A 22297-nucleotide genomic window follows, 5' to 3' on the forward strand; every position below is an offset into this window, starting at 1 on the left:
GAAGGCACCTAACAACATGGAGTCCTGGTGTGACTCTCTGGGTTAATGCACCAGACTGCAAAGCTGTTTGAACTGCAAGGTTGGCGGTTCAATCTCACCGTCTGCTCTTCGGAAACCCTGCACCGGGTCACTATGGGTCGGGATCAACTAGACAGCACTTAAAACAACAACAATAATAACATATATATATAGAGAGAGAGAGAGGAGCTCTGGTAGCGTAGTGGTTACGAATCGGGCTGCGAACCTTAAGGTCAGCGGTTCGAAACTACCAGCCGCTCCGCGGGAGAAAGATGAGGCTTTCTACTCCCGTAAAGATTTACACCCTCGGAAACCCAGTACAGGGTCGCTATGGGTCGGGCCCGACTCAAAGGCACTTAACAACAACAACAACAATATATATATATATATAGAGAGAGAGAGACCTGATGGTTCAAAAGTTAAGGTTGGTGGTTCAAACCCACCCAATGGCTCTGCAGGAGAAAGACTTGGTATATGCTCCTATAAAGATTGTTGTTGTTTAGTGCCATTGAGTCAGTTCTGACCCATAGTGACCCTGTATAGGATTTCTGAGGAGCAACCGGTAAGCTTGAACCGTTGACTTGCGGTTCAAACCGAATTTGCAGTCTAGCGCATTACCACACCCTAGGAAACCCTATGGGGCAGTTCTATTCTGTCACATGGGGTCGCTATGAATCAAAAATGAACTCAACCACATCTAAAAACATACACAAGTAAGTCAAAAAGTATTCCTACTAAGGTTCCAGTTCATATATGCATAAGTTCATTGCAAACAAGATGTGTTAAACACATCTCTGTGATTAGTGGATGGCTAGTACTATGCTTATTTTAGTCTCATTAGAGTATCTTCCCCAAAAAAATCCAATCAACAACAGAAGGTGGGAAGGGGTAGGAAGGAGGGACGGGGTGGGATGCGTTGTGGAAATTGCTTGACATGAAACAAAATGTGCGTGAATTGTGGAGTCGAAAAGCTATTTGCTCTGTAAACTTTCACTCAGATCATAATAAAAAATTAACAAATAAAACAGTGGCTTCCAAGGGAATCTGATGTGTCAATTAAATTCAAGGCAGAGAGGACAACTCCGAAGCTTATGACAAATGTGTATGTGGAATTTCAAAGGGCTCATCTTGATAGATTTTCTTGAAGGACACAGAATGATCATGGGGGCTTATTAGGAAGAAGTTTTAAGAAAACTGGACACCGCACTGGTGAGAAGGCCTGAGAAGTTGTACCAAGGAATTTTTTCCCATTACACCAATGTACCTGCTATTCGTAGAAGGTTGCAAGAGCTGTTCTATAAGAATGTTGTTGGGAACCCTTATCCCGCCCACCCTACAGCCCTGATATTGCCTCTTCAGACTTCTTTATGTTCACCAAACTCATTTTAAAAGAGCACAGTTTTATTAAAAAGCGACTCCCAGGATGCCAAGACTGCTGTTTTGATGTGGTATAAATTGAAGAGTGCAGAATGCTTCAGGAAAAGGTTAGAGAAATGGAGACGCCACCTGCGTATGCATAGAGACATAGATGGAGGATGTGTCGAGAAACAATAGCTTTACATTTTGATTTCCATTTAATAAAGGTTTCTCCATTGTAGCAGAGTTTTTTACTTACCCTTCTTGTGTGAGTGTGTGTGTGTGAGAGTGTAGTTCTTGAGTAATCCCAACCGGCACTTGAGCCTCACACTTATTTTTAAATTATTTTACATGAATTTTTCACTTCAGATTTTCTGGATGCTTGCAAATATAAACAGTTGGGGCTTAATAATATTTTCCATGATGGTCGTGGGGTGGGGATGTGTGTGCTGTGGAGTCGGTTCGACTCATAGCGACCCTATGCAGAGGTGGGGACATTTTATTGCCAAAATCGATAACATCATTTACAGGCCATACAAAATTGTCAGCTTAAAAATTAGCCTGCTATATTTTGGTCAAGCATTTCATTAACTCATCCCTAATGTGCTGCCAACCAGAGTCTTGGTGCAGTGCTGTTGGTTAAAGTGCTGGATTACAAAGTCTGTTTGAACTGCAAGGTCAGTGGTTCAAGCTCACCAGCCACTCCTTGGAAACTCTATACAGGGTTGCTATGGGTTGGAACCGACTTGAATGCACTCGACAACAACAACAAATGTAATGGCTGGAACTGTGGTTGCCTTGCCAGGGCCAGACTAAATGATTTCCCCAGCATTATATGGCCGGTGGGCCAGACATTCCCCACCCCTGATGTAATAGGTTTTCTGAGGCTGTAAATCTTTATGGGAGCAGAAAGCCTTATCTTTCTCCCTCGGAGCAACCGGTAGCTTCAAACTGCTGACATGTGATTAGCAGCCCAACCTTTAGCCACTATACTATCAGAGCTCCTTAATAGTGTGTGTAAAAAATCCCCAGTAGTTTAATGCTGTTGTAATTTTTAAGGGCCCTCGATTTGGTTCTGACTCATAGTATTCCTGTATAGGGTTTCCGGGGAGCGGCTGGTGAGCTTGAACCACCAACTTCTCAGTTCAAACCAACTTTGCAGTCCAGCACATTAATTAACCCACAGAGCCACACTGGCACAATACATTAAGCAAACAGTTTTCATTTTATAAGGATTTATTATGTAAATCTGTACGTATGGAGTCCTAGTGTGGTATTATAAGATAAGCATTCAACTATGACTTGGAACCCACTCAGTAACAATAACAACAATATGGTTAGCACTCGATTGCTAACCACCAGAATGGCCATTCAAACCCACCAGCTGTTCCTTAGAACCACTGTAAGGGTAGCTATGAGTCTAAACCGACTCGACGGCACTTAACAACAACAATATATGACGTGTAATGACGCTGAGCATACACCAATAATAAGGGCACACATGAAATCAAAAGCTATTTATAATGCATCAAGTTGTTGTTCATGCACTTCGTCAATTCTTCTGAAATATAGGCTTGTTTTTATCAACTTCCCAAATTTTCCAGCTTAAAAAAAAAAGAAAATTGGAAGACCTGGCCTCTTTCCCTTTACACTGGTGTTCATTTGAAGAGGTAGATACTGAAGGTCGGGTCAGACAATAGTTGGCACTCACATCTTGCCTGCTGAGTGCCCAACTGCTCTCAGATCCCTTCCCCACCCATCTTTAGTTGCCTCCATATCACAGAAAACTACATTTCCCAAGCTCCTTTGCTTCTGACTTCCTTGCAGGTTCAGCCAATGAGAGATATTGGTGGAAGACAGATAGGAAAGAGGAGGAGAGAAGTCAGGGTATTTTCACTCTACCCACCTATCATCCTTTGGCAGAGACTTGGAGGTCCTGGCATGTGAACTTTGATACTGCTCTAAAAACTCCTCGTATTGTCCCTAGGGTCTTCCTGCTGTTGGTAATCTCTGAGTTATCTGACTTTCCCTGTTGGCCTCTTCACCTCTTCTATCATCTATGGATTTGCATTCCTGAATTGATTTAATTCAATTAATATTTATCTTTGCTTGAAGGACCTCTAATGATGTCGTTTTCTGTCTGACAGAGCATGGTAACTAACCCCAGTACCAAATACACTGCCTTACACGTGCTGGGGATCCAACGTCTGTTTGTTGAATGAACGCATGAATGAATGAATGAATACTTGCAGCAGCCAGATGCTAATAGGATCACCCTGAACTTCATCCCCTGATCAGTACAAGGAGCTATGAAGCTGAAAACACCCCATATGAAATAGTCACCTTTGCTCACAGACTCCCAGCTGTCGAAACCACTGACTATATCAAAATATTCCTCTTTCAAAATCCATTTCTGGCCTGATCCCCCAAGCCATCTGATTGTGAATTTCCAAAGACAATGAAGAATTGATTTGACGGATCCCTTTCAGTTACAGCTTCATTGGAATGAAAGGCAGGGGAGAAGAGGGGAGAAGAAGGATGTGTGTAGAGAAAAGCACAGTTTCTCTATTTATCTCTAGACAGCTGTGACACTGCTGGGGACCTGGACAGTGCTCACAATATTTGTAAATATCTGTTTGGCCCCAAGAGTTTTCTTCCATGGAAACAGCTAATAAACCAAAACTGTCTGGGTTTATTCCTTGTGCCAAAACACATTCCAGAGTCTGATTATGTTGCTGTTTTATTATGCAAAAGGAGAGAGAGAGAGCAAGGGGCCCAAGGAGGTGATAGGGGAGTCAGGGTTGAATGAAGAAGGGAAGTTAGTCTTCCAGATTGACAAGTTTCATTATCTCATATTATTTTCCCCCCAGAGAGAGCAAGATCTAGAAATAAAAATTAAATTGGCACCAGCCAGCCCTCTCCCTAAATTTGGAACTGCCCTCTTGACCTAGAGTTCTAAAATATCTAAGCACATCTGGCCAAGCAAGTAGCCACCTTCTCAAGTCACTAAATAAAACCTGGAAATGGTAAGTAGGTGGGAGAGGTCCTAACTCACCCAACAAAATAATACCTTTCAGGTGAGGCCAAGGTGTACTGTTATGACACTGTAGGATAAGCACTGTATTACTAATAACAGTTCAAACTCACTAGCTACTCCTGGAAAACCCTATACAAGGTCACTGCGAGTCGGAACCGACTCAGTGATATTTAACAACAACAGGTACGTACAATGGTACTGGTCTGTGAACCCTACTTCAAGTGGCAAATTGATGGTTTCATCTTATGTTTATGTTTGACATAAATCCCTGAGTAGTGCAAACAGTGAAGTTCAACTACTTGCCTAAAGCTCAGCAGTTCAAATCCACCCAGAGGTACTTTGGAAGAAAGGCCTGACGATCCTTTTCTGAAAGGTCACAGTGTTAAAAATCCTAGGAGCACAATTCTAGTCTGACACACATGGGGGTCTTCATGAGTCAGAAATGACTCAGCAGAAACTAGTTCAGTTTGGGATTTTATGTTCCAAGTTAAGAAGTCTTAGGAAACAAGACAGTAAGACCTGTACTAATGCATGTCTCAGCTACAACTCAAGTGCCCTCACATTCCCACCACATGCTGAAATGTGTATTCGGGGGTTCTCCTTGAATATTATTTAACTTGCCTCTAAGAAGGCCATTGCTTGTTAGGATCTTAGCAGAAAGAAGAGCAGCTTTGCTACTTGTCAGGGACTGAATGTAAATTACCAACAAAACTGTATATGCAAATATGTGATTGAAATTTGCCTTTCCCTTATTCCAGCTCCAACAAAGCAACTTGCCTCATCATTACAACTATTATTGTTGTTGTTAGGTGCCATCAAGTCAGTTCCGACCCATAGCAACCCTGTGTATATCCTTACAATTGCTGCTGTCATTGTGCCAATCCATTCCGTTGGAGGTCCCCCTCTGCTTTGCTGACCCTCCACTTTGCCAAGCATGATGCCCTTCTCCCGCTTGATAACATGTCCAAAGTATGAGAAACAAAGTCTGACTATCTTGGCTTCTAAGGAGCATTCTGGTTGTACTTCTTCCAACACAGATTTGTTTGTGCTTCTGACAGCCCACGGTACTTTCAATATTCTTCTTCAACATCATAACAAGTTATCAGACTTGAGGTGACTCCGTAATAAGAATAATAATACCATTTACCAAGCATTGACTTTGTGATATAGATGGTGCAAAAGGATCCCCAATAGCATAGTGGGGTATGCATTGGGCTGTTAACCACAAAGTCAAAAGTTCGAATCCACCAGTCTCTCTGAGGGAAAAAGATGAGGCTTTCTGCTCCTGTAAAGATTTACAGCCTCGAAAACCCTATACAGGGTCACTATGGGTCAGAACCGACTTGACAGAACAGTACCACCAACCACCACCATGTTGTTGTTAACTGCCATCGAGTCGGTTCCAACCCATAGCGACTCTGTATAGGGTTTCCAATGAGCAGCTGGTGAGCTTGAACCACCGAACTTGTAGTTCAAACAACTTTGTAGTCTGATGCATTAGACCACAGCACCACACCAGGATGATGCACAATGCTTGTCTATTTTCTCTTCTTGACAACCTCAATCAAAGTATGCTCTCTGGTATATTAAGCTCACAATATACTCCAATATGCTGAGGTCCAAAAAGTGTCTACAGAAATGTGATCTACTAGATACTTTCCGGAATCCCTGATGGCATGAACGGTTTGTGTTCAATTACTAACCTAAAGGGTGGCGGTTTGAACCTACCCAATAGCACTGTGGAAGCAAGTCCTGGTAATATACTGGGGTAAAGACTCCAGCCAAGAGGACCCTGGGTAACAGTTCTGTGAATACCATGAATCAGAATCACAATGGATTTTTATACTTTTCAGAGTCTCTGGGTCTTACAAAGAATTCACATGTTCCACTGCTAATCAAAAGGCTGAGGGTTCGATTCCACCCAGAGGCATTTCAGAAGAAAAGTTTGGTGACCTTCTTTCAGAAAATCAGCCACTACAAATCTTGTGGGGCACAGTTTTACTCTTGACACGCAGCGGTCAGCATGAGGCAGAGTGAACTCATTGGTAACTGGTGGCTTCCATCCCTTTCAAAGAGGGGGAAAAAAAAATAAATGCAGGTGAGTTTACCTCTGAGAAACCGGCAATTAAAAAGAAAAAAGAACTGATTGGTTTTTAACTAGTTATCACTAAAACTTGTTTGTCCATAAAATTCTTTTCTTCTGAAATCCAACAAGCAGCCTGGTCCCATTCTGATTAGTTAGAAAGCTATCTCTTGTTAATGGCGTTCCAATGTGACGCTGTCGGATCAGCACTGGACTGTGAACCACAAGGTCGGCAGTTCAAACCCACCAGCTGCTCCTTGGAAACTCTATGCAGACAGGGTCGCTATGAGTCGGAACCAACTCAATGGTAGTTAACAACAACAGCATCTCTTGTTAATATTCGATGCCAAATCTCGTTAATATATCAGAGGGAAGACCTCTGATATCGCAGAAACAGTTTTTAACAATGAGGATTATTATGGGAAACTATTTTAACACAGTCTTCGTCAAAAAAAAGACTGAGTGTCATCAATTTCGTTCATAAATTTAGCATTCAGCATTCTCTGACAATTTGCACTTGACTGCTAAGCTAAAGATTGACATTGTGAACCTACACAGCAGCGCTGTGGAATAAAGACCTGGCTATTGTCCATAACAATGACAGTCAAGAAAACTCTATGAGAGAGTTTTTGTCCATAACACATGGAGTTACCATGAGTCAGAACTGATTCAATGGCAACAGGTTTTATGGGATTTATTTTTTTTAAGACTGTGGGTCTTAAGGGAAATTTCCAAGTGAATATACGTAGTGTCCTGAAACACATTCCTCATGCCTCAGTCCAGACAAAATCAGCCCCAGATGCATGATCATCGATATTTAAACAACTACAAAGGTGAAGGCAGACCTTGAGCTCGTCCTCCTCATCTTTCCCCACAGTCTACAGGAGATCTTATCTGCAAGGAGTAAACAGGCTCGTCCTACAATCTTGGCCACCCTGGTGCGATAGAAAACAGCTGCTCTGCTCCCATCTCTCCCCCAACCCCCCTGTACTTACAGCCGGGTTGAGCTTCCTGGTGGGGCTTCTTTGAAGTTCAAGGGAGCAGAGAGCGCTGTGTATGGTATGTGTGGGGAGGTAACCCAGGATTCATCTCTCATGGAGTCATTTTAGAAATGAGAACCAAACCTTCCCCATAGAAAGAGTTACAACTTAGTGTGGCAGACGATACAATTGATAACAACAAGCAGGAACATCCAGACATTTATAAAGCATTCGTGGTTACACAGATGGTTTGCACTCGGCTACCAACTGAAAGCTTGGCGATGTGAACTCACCCACCCAGTGTGGAAGGAATACCTGGAGATTTGCTTCCGATTGGGTTCTGACTCATAGCATTTCCAAGGAGCAACTCGTGGGTTTGAACCTTGTGGTTCGCAGTCCAGTGTTGATGCTACAGCCACGAAAACCCTGTGGAGCAACATTCTACTGTGTCACACGCAGAGTCTCCCTGAGTCAGAATCGACTCGATGGCAGTGGGTTTTTGTGGTTGGAGTCCACTTCAGCTCATGGCAACCTTACGTATAACGGATGGAAACGTAACCTGGTCCTACGCCATCTTCATGATGACTGATGTAATTGAGTCCATTGTTGGAGCCACTATGTACTTTAAGGGGCTATCAGCCTCAGGGTGTTCATCAGCCAGCACGAGATCAGCTAATAGTCTGCTGTGAGCCAGAGGGTTTTCACTGGCTAGTTTTCAAAAGTCGACTGCCAGCCCTTTCTTCCTGCTCTCTCTTAGCCTGGCAATTCTGCTAAACATGTTCTTCATGGGTGACCCTACAGATATGTGAAATGCCAATGGCATACTTCCGACATCATAACACACAAGCCACCACAGTACAACAGTCTGACAGATAGATGATGGGAAACAATGTAGGATGGGTTTTAATCTAATAGGAATGGTGTCCTCAGCAAAAAGGAAAAGGGATCCAGAGATAGACAGGGAAGATGGCCATTTGAAGACAGAGTTATCTGTGTTGTGTTGTTACGTGCCGTGGAGTTGGTTCCGACTCATAGCGACCCTGTACAGGGTTTCCAAGGCTGTAAATCTTTACGGGAGCAGAAAGCCTCATCTTTCTCCTGCAGAGCAGCTGGTAGTTTTGAATCGCTGACACTGGGGTTAACAGCCCGACTCGGAACTACCGTGCTACCAGAGCTCCTTGGGGTTAGCTCTAGTTGCAAGAAAAAGAACAGCATTTATTGTTGTTGGTAAGTGTTGTCAAGTCAGTTCCGACTCCCAGCAACCCTATATAGGGATTCTGAGGCTGTAAATCTCTATGGGAGCAGAAAGCCTCATCTTTCTGACAGAGCCACTGGCAGGCTCAAACCACAGAGCTTGTGGTTCGCAGTGAGAGTTTATTGTATGGAACTACCACATAGCGTCTTCCCTTCAAGTTTTCAGGTAGCGTATAGGCAGTATGCTTCTCAGTTGTGCATAATGAACTGCAGGTTCCTTGTTAGCCCCAACACTTCCATTTTTAACAGATGAGAAAACAAACAAGACCCAAGGAGAGGAAGACACTTACCCAAGGTCACCATGCAAGACCAGGGCTTACAAGATACATGTTTTTCTTGCCATCCCCAGTCCCCAGCCAGCCTCAAGGCTATTATCATTTATTATTTCTTCAAGAGAATATATGTTTTCCAACTCCACCAGGCGGTCTGTTGTTGCTGGCTTTGCTTGAAAACAGCCCAGCTGTTGTCTCGGCTGGGTAGCAGGCTGATCTGAGGTGTGATGTGAGTTGTAAGTACAATGACAGGAGACTCCGGGAAGCACTGGGCACTGTCTAGTAAGGTGGACCAGGAAACCACAGCACTTTCAGTGCATCTACAAGGGCCTGGTGGCGTCTCCACCAGGGTCCTCGTTCCTCCCTGCCTGGGCACCTGTGGGCCCAGGGAGCATTTCAAAGCCTCTGTATCATTCCTTGAAGGATGCAGGGTTTCTGCTGGAAGGCCTCAAAGAATCCATTTTAAGACATTCGAAAGCCTTTTATGCCAGCTCTGCTTCAAAGATGCATCATTTTTGGCATGTCCAGATAGCGTGAAGGATGACCCAGGCAACAAGAGGGAAAGGAGGAAATAAAGACCTGAATCAGACAGTATCCAAAATCTAGAGCCAGATAGGATGGTTCGCTGCTGGAAGGGTGATGGTTCAAACCCACCCAGAGGCACCTGGAGATCTGCTTTCAAATGGTCCCAGACTTGAGAATGCAAAGAGTAATTCCACTCTGCACCCAAGGGGTCGCCATGATTGGGAAATCGACTTGACGGCAACAAGACCCATGGGTCAGCCTCTGATGGCTTCTCCAGGGGGTGGACACACAGGTTACTGACTCACAAGTGACCTCCCCACATCTAACCATGATGCTGACTTAAGGAAACAAGTCAGCCAGCACTTTCTTACTACTCTTGTAGCTTCATCATACAGCTGAAGGCCCTGGAACCACAACACGGCACAAAGGCAGGGCAACCCTAGGGCTCCCTCAGCAGAAAAAGGGGTGCAGCATGCTGAGACTAACCCTGCCTTTGAAGTCAGTGGGAGCTGAGCTTAAATCCTGGCTCCGTACTGATTTGCTATGGGATGGTAACCCACGTGTCGGAATGCGGGATTCCTCATTGATAAAGTGGGGCCTCAAAATGACCCTGAAGAGTTGTAATGTGTAGCCCGGAGGTTTAAACTGTAGGCCCTGGGGACAGTTGGTCAATGGATGTGTTTCACCACTTGTCATCCGGAGAAACTTAGGGAAGACTTGAATTCTCTGTGGCTTTCCCATCTCTCGAATTCCACCTAATGGCTCACATTTTCAACTGCTAAGTAAAAGGGTGAAAGTTCGAGTACACCCAGAGGCTCCTTGGAACAAAGGATGGGCAATCTACAAAAAACCAGCCACTGAAAACCCTATGGAGCATAGTTCTACTCTGGTGTGCAGGGGGTTGGAGTTGGCTTGATGGCAAATGGTTTTGGTAGAACCGACCTGAAGGGGGCGCTATGGTATCCACATAGACTATCCCTGAACTATTCCTGGACAAGCCAATTCAATGGCTTCCAGCTGCAAGCACCTGGAGGGTTTCTTAGGCTCCTTGGCAAATAACCATCCCAACTTCCTCACCCTCTGGTGAGACCATTCTGGGGTGCATTCTACATACTCCTCCCAGGGGGCTTGCACCCCAGTTGCCCACTGTCATGATGGTGACAATTCAGGGCTATGGCTATGGCTAAATGTGCTTCTTTCCTTTCTGGTCTTAACACTTCACTTCCTTTCTGACAATTTCTGGAATCTCCTCCCAAATTAACAATTCACACTCACATCTTTGGTTCAGACTCAGCTCTTGTAGATCCAGGAGTCCAGTGGTGACTCACTCTATACTAGTAAGAAGGCTGACAGTTCAAACCCACCCGGGTCTTAGCACTACCTCGTAGCGTTATTGCGGGGATTGAACGAACGGACAAAATGTGCTAATGTGGCTCTGATGGTTATGACAATTAATATAAGCAGATACACTTAGAGCATCAAACATACGCTGTTATTATTAGCTGCCTTCAAGTTGTCCCTTGATCAATGGGCTCAGACCCCTGTGATCCCTAGGTTTCCATTGGCTGATCTTCATACGGGAAGCTCTGCTGAAACCTGCTCAGCATACCAGCAACACACAAGCCAGCAGATGAGTGGCAGCTGATCTTGGTGTGTATTGACCCGGAATTGAACCTGGGTCTCCTGCATTGTTGTTAAGCTGTTAAATGCCGTCGAGTCGATTCCGACTCATAGCAACCCTGTAGAGGGTTTCCAAGGAGTGGCTGGTGGGTTTGAACTACCAACTTTGTGGTTCACAGTCCAGTGCTGATTCTACAGAACTGTACCAGGAGTCCAGGGCCTCCTGAATGGAAGGTACAAATTCTACCAGAGTTGCCACTGACCTCCGCATAATGCTAGCTCCAGCATCAGAGCTTAAAGCATGTCTGTGTCCTTTTACAGATGTGGAAACTGAGGCTCAGAGGCCTTAAGTAACTTCCCCAGGGTTGCATTCACAAGTGGGTGGAGTTGAGATGCCAACCCAGATCTGTCCCGCTCCTTTTGACCTCTTTATAGGGGGTCAAAGGGGCAGGGAAACAGTGGCCAGCAAGACCAAGTACTCTTTCCACCTGCGAGCCTCTCTTTGCTTGGTAGGCTGAGGATCCAGGGGCCAGGGCAAAGGCAGCTTTGGAGCCTCAAGCCCTAGAGATACGGGGCATGTAGCAACAAAGCCATTACTCCAAGTCCTGGCCATTGACCCTTCTCCTGGCTATCCATCATCTAGAACGGGGATTTTATGCACCCAGAATGCCAATCACCTCTTCAATTACCTCTCAGGAGGAGGGAGAGGCCCAGTGGCATCCGATGTCCCATTTGATTTAGGGCAAGTCACACTTCAGAGGGCATCTGAGGTTAAAGAACACGGAATTCTGGGCCTGTTTATAAATCAACCGGCTTGAGGTTTTCATTATTCACCTTCTAGAGCATGGAGCAATATGACTCACTGGATCATAAAAGAGATCAAATAGCTTTGTTGCTAATAATTCTTTCCTTGACACATTCTCTGGCACATTTGGTTTGTAAACAGAGTTTTAATGGCATCCCTTGGACATAATAACATCATTCCTTTACAGCACCTTGGCTGCCCAGCTCTCCTCAGTAGAATCGGTTTTAGTGTTAAGCTTCCCTCATTTGTGGGAGCTAATGTTGTTTGGTATTTTAGGGACTACTTAAGGTGGGGATATTCCTTCTGGAAGCGTTACAATAACCCTTTCAGAACATAGCACTCCAGCTTGTCGGGCCTCAAGGCCACGACCTTCACCCCAAAACATCCTCATAACCCCCCAAAGCCTGGAGTCCCTGACTTCTGCCACCACCCTGAATCTCTAAGGAAACCCCTTCCTATGCAGGGTGTCCACGCCCCTAAAAGAGTCGTGAATATCCAGCGAACTCTTGGCGCCAGGTTTCACTTTATGGGAAAGATAGGATTGATCATTAACTAACCGTCACACGCAAAGACACCTCCACTTGGAGGCAGTAAGAGGGTGCCTGGAGAATATGGATCTGAGAAAGAGAAAAAAGAGTTGAGGGGTGATTAAAGGGATGGAAAATGTCCCCAGGACAGGCTTTCCCTAGCTTCAGTCATCTCTCAGCAAGCTCAGCCCTACCCTAGCTCTTCCAAGGTGCAGGCACGCCACGCTTTAGTGGACTGAGCTTTGCAGATACTTCATTCTTCACAAATTGAAGGTTTGTAGCAGCTCTGCACCCAGCAAGTCTGTCGACACCGTTTTTACCATAGTATGTACTCACTTAACCCTCTGAGGTCCCTTTTGGTCATAGTGGCTCCATACGATAAGCACTGGACTCTAAACCACAAGGTCAGCGGTTCAAGCCTGCCAACCGCTCTGCAGAAGTAAGTGAAGGCTTTCTGCTCTCGTGAAGCTGTAAAGCCTCAAAAGCCCTATACAGGGTCCCTATGAGTCAGAACTGACTCAACAGCACCTAACAACAACACAATAGGTCAAGCCTTTCGTAATGCTGTTATATACTTCCTGGGCGACGGTAGAGGGAAAAGACAACTTTTATTTTTACTGGGAAACCAAAAAGTTCACGTGACTCATTCATTTGTTGTGATGCTCACTTTGTTGTGTTGCTCTGGACTGAACCCACAATATCGCTGAAATATACTTGCATTTATTTTATATTTTTTCTTTACATTTACTCATTTTAAATACTTCCAAATTTATTTAAAAAAAATAATGAATCCAAGCTCCCACTCTCTTACCTGATACTCCCAAGGTCTCATGTTTCAGAATTCTTTCAAAAGGGACCATGGTACACACAGCCCCAATATTTTTGGAGGGGGAAGAAAAAAATCAAACCATTTACTGTCGCATACATTCCAGCTAACGGCAGCCCCATGCATGTCGGAATAGAGCTGTGCTCCGTATGGTTTGCGATGGCTGATGTTTCAGAAGGAGATTGCCAGACCTTTCTTCCAAGGTCCTTCTGCACTGACTTGAACCTCCAGTCTTTCAATCAGCAGCCAGTTTTTTTAAATGTCTGCACCACCTGGGGATTCCCATGCTGCATGTGGGGATGGACAAGTCTAAAATCCATACAGCAGGCAAGCAACCTGGAAGCAGGGAGAAGTTTCGATCAAGAGTACAAAATTCATAGGGCTGGAGAATTTGGCAGGAGCTGATGCTGCAGGTTTGAAGCAGAATTTCTTTTCCAAAAAACCCTCTGTTTTTGCTTGAAGTCCTTCTCCAGATGGCCAGAGTATAATTGTTGACTGTGATCTATATCTTCACAGCAACACCTAAATTTGTGCTTGGTTGTTGTTGTTGTTAAGTACCATGGAGTCGGTTCCAACTCATAGTGACCCTGCACAGGGTTTCTGAGGCTGTAAATCTTTACGGGAGCAGAATGCCTCATCTTTCTCCCACGGAACTGCTAGTAGTTTCAAACTGCCGACCTTCAGGTTAGCAGCCCGATTCGTAACCACTATGCTACCAGAGCTCCATAGTTAAACATTAAATAACTGGTGTGGCACTGTAGAATAAGCACTCGATCGCAAGGTTGGTTTGAACTGAAAGGTTGAAGGTTCAAAATCTCCAGTTGCTCCTCAGAAACCCTGTACAGGGTGGCTATGAGTCAGAACTGACTGAATGGCACTTCACAACAACATAGGCTAGCCATAGGACCCCAGGTGGCACTGTAAGATAAGCACTGCTAACCACAAGGTCAGCAATTCAAACCCATGAGTCACTCCAAGGGAGAAAAATGGCGCTTTCTGCTCCTATAAGATTCCCAGCCTTGGAAACCTATTCCAAATCACTATGAATTGGAATCGACTCATCTGCTTCATTAGGATGGTAGTCATTGAAAACCCTATTGAGCACAGACGTTTGGTTGTTGAGTGCCGTCAAGTCAATTCCAACTCACAGTGACCCTATATAGGGTTTCCAAGGTGTGGCTTGAACTGCTGACCTTGCAAACAAAACGAACACCAAACGAACCATCCCAGACAGAAATCAAAAGAAGGCTTATTCTGTAACACTCTAACCAGGAGAACATTTAATTCATTCCACTCAATCCAACACATACTGAATGAACTCTGCTGCGGTGTTGAAGATGGAGACAGGTATGAATGTATGCTTCCTGCCCTCAAGAAACAGACCATTGAGGAGGGACGCATTAACTTGCCATGCTCAAGGAAGAAAATGCTGCAGTGGTTGAGAAAATGCAGCTCTTCAACTGTCTGAAGGGGCAAGCTGGCTGTCGAGCCGCCATGTTCATGTGAAGAAAAAAGAACAGAGATGGATGAAGAAAAGTGGATCTCCATGGGCAGGCAGCCTTCTGCATGATATGTGGCTCCTCCCATAGCCATATTGGGGTCCCTTGAGTCACTTCTATGAGACTCATGAGTTGATGAATCTATCAGAGTTTCCTGATGTTCTTCCACCCAGACCAAGTGTGCTTTTGACAGATGCCTCTGAGGAAGATGACTACGGTGTAAAGAAAGGTAGATACGGAGGCAGGCAGATGAAATGTTTGAGAGAGGAGAGGAATGGGCAAAGAGAAGGTGCTGGGAGGAGGAGGAAGTGCAGGGAAGGAGGTTAGAGTGGGAGACAAAAAGAGAGGGGACAGAGAGAATATAAAAAAGGAGAGGTGATGAGAGGAGAAGGGTGAAGAAGAAAGGAGAAGAGGGAAAAAAGGGGTGGCGACTACTGTCAACTCCAATCACAAGTGAACATTAAGAAGTCTCCAAATTAGGTGGATTGTCCAAGGTCACTCAGACACATACTGAGAGAGTTGATAGGACCTTGGCTGGAATGTCTTTTCCCCCAGGAAACCTCCATGTTTGCTTTAGGGCTTCCACCGCAGGGCATGACTCTAATCACTGAATGTAACCTCCTATACCATCATAGCAATGCCTGAATTCGTGTTTAATTAAATACCTACTTTTTTATTCTCTTCCTAATAGAAACAGAAGTTTCTCAAAATCAGTTCAAAGAAGTGGGTATCAAGCTAATACCTTATTAGACTTTATACTCATAGGCATAATGCAATCAAAATAGAACGTCACAGACAGAGGGAGTTTTAGGTGTTAGACTGAAATACTTCATAACTTGGCACGGTTGTTGCTATGTGCCAAGTCAAGTTGACTGTGACTCAAAGTGACCTTATGTTGCTATTGTAACGCACAGTCGAGTCGGTTCCAACTCATAGTGACCCTGTATACGGGTTCTGAGGAGCAGCTGGTGGATTTGAACCACCGACCTTGTGGTTAACAGTCCAGTGCATATCCTACAGATAGTATAATGTCTCCATGGGGTTTCCTAAGTTGTTATTTTTGTGGGAGCAGATCCCCAGGTCCTTTATTCCCAAAGAGCAGCTGGTGGATTTGAACTACCAACCTTTCAGTTTGCGGTCCAGCACTTAACCACTGCACCAGCAGGGTTCCATGCCAATAGGTAGAACACCCCTTCTCCCCCAAACAGTCTCTAGAATACCTTATTTGGTCATGCCAGAAAGGGGAAAGAAGTCTTCTTTACCCAAGCAGTATTTAGGGCAGGCCTGGTTAGCATTAGGGGAAGATCAGCCCTTCTGAAGGAAAGGAAGCAGGGCAGCCAACGTCCTAGGATTACATACCTCTCACCTGGATGCCTTCTGCCAAATGACCGCAGGGAAGAGTCCGCCAATGAAAGGCAGCCTCCCTCTCCAAATAAAACCGGGAGTCTCTGGGAGGCAGAAAGGAGCCACCCTTGAGGAGGCAGGGCAGTGAAAGGAACCCCAAAGTAATCAGGATAATAACAGCTCCCCTCGCTGGCCCCTTTCATCTGGAGATCTCAAAGCCTTTTACCATCACTCAATTAATTTTCTCAACACCCACTACACCACCAGCCCCCAAAGAAGGTGTCATTATCTTCTTTTACGAGCAAGGGAACTAAAAGGTAAGTTAAGCCAAAAGGGTAGAGTTGAGAGGCAGGGACACCTATTGTTGCTGGCACAAAACCTGCGGTGAGGGGGAACCCGGTGGTAAGCATGAGAAACAGAGTGTGAGGAGTGCTTTAAAAGGAAGATAAGGTTTGATCAAGCCTCCCCACCACCACCACACCTGCTACCTCAGTGAAGAGCGAAACAGAGATCAAACCCACACAGAAATAGAGGGCATGGCTTTGGGGAGACACTTCTTGATGAAGACAGGAGTCTTCTTCAGTAATAAAGCCCTCATCTCCCATTCCAGTGCAATGACTGGTTTGATTTTTTTCTTCCCCCTCCAAAAATATTGGGGCTGTGTATACCATAGTCCCTTTTGAAAGAATTCTGAAACATGAGACCTTGGGAGTATTGAGTAAGAGAGTGGGAGCTTAGATTTATTATTTTTGAAAATAAATTTGGAAGTATTTAAAATGAGTAAATTTAAAGAAAAAAATATAAAGTAAATGCAAGTATATTTCAGAGATATTGTGGGTTCAGTCCAGAGCAACACAAGAAAGTGAGTATCCCAACAAATGAATGAGTCACGTGAACTTTTTGGTTGCCTCCATCAGATCAGCTCTGACCTGGTTCATGCAGCTAAGACTCAGCGTGAAGAAGGAGGTGAGAGGGAGTGAGAGAAGGAGAAATAAAGACCGGAGGGGGGAAGATGGAAGAAGGAAGCAAAAGAGATAAGTCAGGGGAGAAAGGAAAAGGAGGGAATAAAGAGAAAAATGAAGGTGAGGAAGAAGAAGAAAGGATGGGAGGGAGGGAGGGAGATAAAAAGAAAGAAAGAAAGAAAAGTACAAGTTTCCAAAGTCAAGAGATCAGAACTTGGCCCTCTGTACCACTTCACATAGATTTAAATCAGTGCTATTTGAATTGCATTTCATTCTGAAAGATCCTCCCATGTCCATGAGCCTGTATAGTAACCCCCAAGTCCCCAGCCCAGATAAGACCTACATGCACAGTAGTGTCCGTGGAATCTGAAGAGTGAAAGTAAAAATGCCATGTCAAGGCTGGAAGGGCCTTGCTCAGGAGAAAGTCTGGAAATGTTTGAGGAGAAGGACCCAGGAGGTTCAAAGGGTCGCTATCCAGGAAGGAAAGGCACTGTGGGATTGTGAGTGAGAGGGCTGGTGGAGTTTACCGTGCTCTGGTACTCCACATGATGCTGCATTCTTACCTTCTCAACAAGGTGATGATGTTGGGATTTAGTCCTTGTTCATTTTTGAGAAGTGATGTGGAACATGCCATCAAATACCTATAAATAAGAATTAGAATTCATTTAGAAATAAATTCTCTTTGATCCTATGTCTGCTTAGGTCCAGGACTAACTTTGTTTTTATTGTCATTAAGTTGTTTCTAACTCATGGTGACATTCTGGCTTCTAAGGAACATTCTGGCTGTACTCCTTCCAAGTGTGCAGAACAGAACTGTGTGGTCTCTGGGATTTTCAAGGCACAGAACCAGGCCTTTCTTCTGAAGCACTTCTGAGTGATCCAAATTGCCAAACCTCTCAAGCACCACTTAACTGTCTGTGGCACTCAGAGACGCCTATGAGTAGTTAGTAACATATACAAATGAAAATGTCTTTGTTTGAGAGTATTAGAATTATGAGTGACTCCCCCCCCTTTTTTGAAAATATTTTTAATATTGTCACACCATTGTTTTTAATTTAAAAGAAAAACTAAGTTTAAACACAGTCTAGCAAATCCGAATCTATACCAGGGATGAAATTACAGCAAGGGGGTCACTTCGCAGCTTGCCTTAATTTTGTTTCATTCTTCTATACCCAGAGGAGGTTGTTCATCATTACCTGGGTACAGAATTGAATAGGTGTGAAATCCAAGCTGATAGCAATACATCACTCCCTATTGAACTTCAAAGTCAAGGCCAAACTGCCCATAAAAATAGTTTTCATACCCGGCCTTAATCTCTTTCATACATTTTTGGCTCTTTTTCTTTTCTTTCAAAGTTTTACCATCCCTTGGGTGAATTGGGTGAATCAGAGATTCCTAAGTGTTCCTTTTGTTTTATCCTCAGGCTAAGCCTGAACCTTATCTGATACCAGGATCTCAAATGTTCCTAATAAGGTTCTAATGAGTCAAAACAAAACCTCACCATAAATGTGCTAACAAGTATTTAAATGTATCCAGTGTCTGCTGATGGCAAACCATTGAGCTGTACTAATATGGATGCTTCAAATTCTACCTGCCTGACATTCAAGGTCATTGTTGACGAATCTAGAAAGAACTTCGTGTAGTTTGGGCCCTGATTGCTAAGATGTTCCAAAACCATGGCTGCATCCAAAACTTTCTTTTTGCAAATACAGTGGTTTCTGAGAATTCAAAAGGTCCGCTGACTACTACTACGTTCTTAGTATTGAGTCTTTGTTCTTAACAGCAAAAATTTTTTGCTGTTATGCAGATCACAAAGGAGCTCTGGTAGCGTGGTGGTTACGAGTTGGGCTGCTAACCTCAAAGTCAGCAGTTCGAAACTACCAGCTGTTCCACAGGAGAAAGATGAGGCTTTCTACTCCCATAAAGATTTACAGCCTCAGAAACCTTATGCAGGGTTGCTGTGAGTCGGAACCAACTCCACAGCAAATAGCCATCACCACCAGCCCCATGCAGATCACAAAGTCCCTGGGTGATAAAAATAACTACCAACCTAAAGGTTAGTGGTTCAGACCCACCCAGTGCCGCCACAGAAGGAAACCTAGCAATTTATTTCCCTGACAATTACAGTCAAGAAAACTCTTTGGAGCAGTTCTGCTGTCTAACACATGGCGCTGCCTTAAGTCGGAATCGACTTGGTGGCGATGCTTTTGGTTTTATGGTGGTGTTTTTTGTTTATTTGTTTCTAATGTATTCAGAATGTGAACTCCTGAAACTAAAGAGAGATTTTTATCAAAGGAGGAAGTCAAGATTTTCACACACAAATGCAGAAATAAGTTATAAATAACCATAAACATCTATTTAGTGCTCAAAGTGTGCCATATACTATTCTAAGCATGTCTCCCGTATTGGTGACTTACTTCTTAAGACAACTCTTTGAGGAAGATCCTGTCGTTTCCAACTTAACATGGATTAAAGACCTAAATGTGACTCCCAAAATTACGAAAGCCATCAATGAAAAAATAGGGACAAATGTGAGGACACTAATTCAGAGAATACACAAACTACCAAACATTTTGAAAACTACACGAACAAAATATGATTGGGACATATTAAAAATTAAAAACATATATGCATCACAAGATTTCACCAGAAGGGTAAAAAAGGAACCCAAAGAATGAGAAAAAATCTTTTGCAACGACACATCAGACAAGGGACTCATTTTTAAAATATATAGGAAACTACATCACCTCTACAAGAAAAAGACAAATAACCCAATTAAAAAATGGGCACAGGGCATGAACAGACACTTCACCAATAAGAAGATCCATGCAGCCAACAAACATATGAAGAAATATTTACGATCACTAGCCATTATTGTTGTGGTTAAGTACCGTGGAGTCCATTTTGACTCATAGTGACCCTGCACAGGGTTTCCGAGGCTGGAAATCTTTACGGGAGCAGAAAACCTCATCTTTCTCCCACAAAACAGCTGGTAGGTTCAAAATGCCGACCTTGAGGTTAGAAGCCCGATTTGTAACCACTAGAGATGCAAATCAAAACAACAATGAGATATCATCTCACACCACCAATAACAGCAAAGATCAAAAAAGTTATTTTTGTTAGCTGCCATTGAGTCAGTAACGACCCATAGCGACCTTATGCACAGGAGAATGAAACACTGTCTGATGCTGGGCCAACCTCACTACTGTTGCCATGCTTGAGTCCATCGATGCTGCCACTTAGCCAGTCCATCTCGTTGGGAGTCTTCCTCTTTTTCTCTGACCCTCCACCTTACCAAACATAATATCCTTCTCCAGTGGCTGGCTCTTCCTGACAATATCCCAAAGTAAGAGAGACGAAGTTTGGCCATCTTGGCCTCCAAGGAGCACTCTAGCTGCACTTCTTCCAAAACAGATCTATTGGTTCTTTTGGCAGCCAGTAGCACTTTCATTATTCTCCTCCAACACCATAACTCAAAAGCATCAATTCTTCTACGGTCTTCTTTATTCAATGTCCAGCTTTCGCATGCATATGAGGTTACTGAAAATACCATGGCTTGGGTCAGGCACACCTTAGTACTCAAGCTGACATCTTTGCTCTTCAACACTTTAAAAAGGTCTTGTGCAGCAGATTTGCCTAATGCAATGCATTGTTTGATTTCTTGACTGCTGCTTCCGTGAGTGTTGATAGTTGATCCAAGAAGAATGAAGTCCTTGACAACTCCAATCTTTTCTCTGTTGATGAGAATGCTGTTTATTGGTGCAGTGGTGAGGATTTTTGTTTTCTTTACATTGCGATGTAATCCATACTGAAGGCTGTGCTCTTTGATCTTCATCAGTAAATATTTTAAGTCCTCTTCACTTTCAGCAAGCAAGGTTGAATCGTCTGTATGTTGCAGGTTGTTAATGAGTCTTCCTCCAATCCTGATGCCACATTTTTCTTCATATAACCTAGCTTCTCGGATTATTTGCTCAGCATACAGGTTAAATAAGTATGGTGAAAGAATGCAACCTTGTCACACACCTTTCCCAATTTTAAAACATTCAGTGTTCCCATGTTCTGTTCGAACAACTGCTTCTTGTTCCAGGTAAAGATTCCTTGTGAGCACCATTAAGTGTTCTGGAATACTCATATTTTGCAATGTTGTCCATAGCTTGTCATGATCCACACAATCAAAAGCCTTTGCGTAGTCAATAAAGCACAGGTAAACATCTTTCTGATAGTCTCTGCTTTCAGCCAAGATCCATCGAACATCAGTAATGATATCCCTCGTTCCACAGCCTCTTCTGAATCCAGCTTGAACCTCTGGAAGTTCTCTGTTAATGTATGATTTTAGCCATTTCTGTATTACCTTTAGCAAAACTTGACTCGCATGGGATATCAAAGAGATTGTCCAATGATTTCTGCATTCCTTTGGGTCACCTCTCTTTGGAATGGGCACAAATATGGATCTCTTCCAATCAGTTGGCCAGATAGTTGTCTTCCAAATTTCTAGGCAGAGATGAGTGAGTGCCTCATGTGTAGCCTCATTTTCTTGAAAGATTCCAATTTTTATTCCATCAATTCCTGGTGCTTTGTTCTTTGCCAATTCCTTCAATGCAACTTGGACTTCCTCCCTGAGAATCATTGACTCTTGATCATATGCTACCTCTTGAAATGGTTGAACATTAACCATTTCCTTTTGGTACAGTGACTCTGTATTCCTTCCATTTTCTCTTGATGCTTTCTGCATCATTCAATAATTTGCCCAGAGAATCTTTCAAGAACGAAAGTCTAGGCTTGAATTTTTTCTTCAGTTCCCCCAGCTTGAGAAATGCTGAGTGTGTTCTTCCTTTTTGGTTTTCTGATACCAGATCTTTGCACATTTTATTATAATATTTGGCTTTATCTTCTCGAGATGATCTTTGAAATTTTCTGTTCAGCTCTTAGACCTCCTCATTTCTTCCATTTGCTTTAGCATCTCTACACTGGAGAGCAAGTTTCAGAGTCTCTTCTGACATCCATTTTGACCTTTTCTTTCTTTCTTGTCCTCTTAATGACTTATCGCTGTCTTCACATATGATGTTCTTGATGTCATCCCACAACTCTTCTGGTCTTTGGTCTTCAGTGTTTAATGTATCAAATCCATTCTTCAGATGATCTCTAAATTCAGGTGGGATATATTCAAGGTCATATTTTGGCTCTCATGG

This window comes from Chrysochloris asiatica, unplaced genomic scaffold (assembly GCF_000296735.1).
Source record: "Chrysochloris asiatica unplaced genomic scaffold, ChrAsi1.0 scaffold00078, whole genome shotgun sequence".
Taxonomy (NCBI): domain Eukaryota; kingdom Metazoa; phylum Chordata; class Mammalia; order Afrosoricida; family Chrysochloridae; genus Chrysochloris; species Chrysochloris asiatica.